Source organism: Limulus polyphemus, unplaced genomic scaffold (assembly GCF_000517525.1).
Source record: "Limulus polyphemus unplaced genomic scaffold, Limulus_polyphemus-2.1.2 Scaffold8991, whole genome shotgun sequence".
NCBI classification, from domain to species: Eukaryota; Metazoa; Arthropoda; class Merostomata; order Xiphosura; family Limulidae; genus Limulus; species Limulus polyphemus.
In genome coordinates, this window is record NW_013674601.1 from 7,606 (window position 1) to 10,062 (window position 2,457).

Consider the following 2,457-nt stretch of genomic DNA (forward strand, 5'->3'; position numbering starts at 1 on the left):
AAAAGTCCAGAGGCTTGGTCATCATATCACTTGCCCACTTCTTTCGTCTGACTATGTTGGCAGGTTTTAATATGGACTTCCGTCTAGCTGCTCTGCAACGATAACCCAATCTGTTGAGAATCCGTTGAACAGATTTCGGACTCATCTCACCAACTTTGGCCACTTCTGCAGTCGCTAATCTGGGATCTATGTCGAGGCTCCTCTTGACAGCCCTTTTTGTCCTCTCCGATGGACCTGGACGACCCGGACGCTGCTCAGTTGTTTCCTTGCCGTGTTTCCTGAACTGCACGATGATTTTGTGGACTGTCGAAAGCGGGATTCCCAAATTCAGCGAAATTTGCCGCTGACTTATTCCACCATCTGCTTGACCAGCTAACCTTCCTCTAACAAAATCTGACAATTCGAGAGAACCTTGAGTTCTAGGCATGTTGTAGCACAAGATAATTCGTGTGCAGACCATTTTCATTTATATAGTGCTCTGTGAAGACAAATTAGTTAGCATAAATCAGTTAAATGATGAAAAATTAGGTGTCTATTCAGTGTACTCCTAATGTATCGCTTGTTGAACAAACAGCTACAGTTTCCGTACACTAATAGATTGTACTCCTAATGTATCTCATGTTGAACAAACATCTATAGTTTCAATATACTAATATATTGTACTCCTAATATATATCATATGGTGAAGATACATATTTAGTTTCAGTATACTAATAGATTGTTCTCTTTATCTATCGCATGTTGAACAAACAACTACAGTTTCAGTATACTAATAGATTGTACTCCTAATGTGTCTCATGTTGAACAAACATCTATAGTTTCAATATACTAATATATTGTACTCCTAATGTATAGTTTGTTGAACAAACATTTATAGTTTCAGTATACAAATGGATTGTACTACTGGTATATCGCATGTTGAACAAACATATTTAGTTTCACTATACTTATAGATTGTACTTCTGGTGTATTGCTTGTTGAACAAACTTCTATTGTTACAGTATACAAATAGATTTTATTCCTGATTCATCGCATATTGAACAAATATCTATAGTTTCAGTGTACTGATAGATTGTTCTCCTGATATATTTCATGTTCAACAAACATCTATATTTACAGTATACTAATAGATCGTACTTCTAATGTATCGCATGTTAAACAAACATATATAGTTTCAGTATACTAATAGATTGTACTCCTGATATATCGCATGTTGAACAAACATCCATAGTTTCAGTATACTAATAGATTGTACTCCTGATATATCGCATGTTGAACAAACATATATAGTTTCAGTATACTAATAGATTGTGCTCTTAATGTATCGCTTCTTGAACAAACATCCATAGTTTCAGTATACTAATGTATTGTACTCTTAACGTATCGCATGCTGAACAATCATATCTAGTTTCAGTATACTAATAGATTTTTTTCCTAATGTACCTCATGCTGAACAAACATATATTGTTTCTGTATACTAATAGATTCTACTTCTGATCTATCGCATGTTGAACAAAAATCTATAGTTAGAGTGAATTAATAGACTTTACTCCTAATTCATCGCATGTTGAACACCTATCTGTAGTTTCAGTATACTAGTAGATTATACTCCTGATGTATCACTTTTCTCTGGTCGTTTGCTAATTTCCCGTAAAAATTCTTTCCGAAAAACTTCAGCGATACAAGTCATTTCTTAAATAAAACTAGTTTATTCTTCCTCAATTCAACTTTGCAATAAACTTAATTTCCAAAGTCACTTTAACTCAAACACACGCTATAATTCACAACGATTTACACACTTTACTTACGGCTTGACTCGATTATCTATCTATATCTTCAATCTCTCTTTCTGCTATTCCTGTTCCGATTAATTGTGTCGCTTTATCTGACGCGCTTATATACAGGAATAGAGAGCGTCTAGCAAATACTGGATTATTCGTCATGTTCCCCGATCCTTCTAGACACTCATTACGTTTTACCAACGTCACGTGACTTACGCTGTCGTTACACTGCCCCTTCCTTGGTATTGTTTGTCACAAACAATAGCCACTCACATTAAACCAATAGATAATTAACAATAACTTAGTTAAATGTACAGAATTTACAAACACAAAATTAAAATTCAACAAAGTCTCTTAATTTTACGGGACGTATTTTCTTCTGTACTAGTCTCCATCTCATTGGCTTCTGCTTCACGTGAGGTTCATCTGCTCCATCGGGAATTGTCCTATTATCGGTAAAAGTCACATCAGTGGTAGTAACTTTATTAAGGGCTTCACTGTTTCCCTTCTCAAAACCAGGTAGAATTTTTTCTTCGACAATGGCTTTTTCAGGTTACAAGTCTTCCGCTGTCTTTCGTCTGTTTCGTTTTTCACTTCATTCCAACTGAAATGTCTTGGACCGTGATAATGCCAAAGCCTGTTGCCATGCACGACCTTTGGCTTACCTCGTATACTA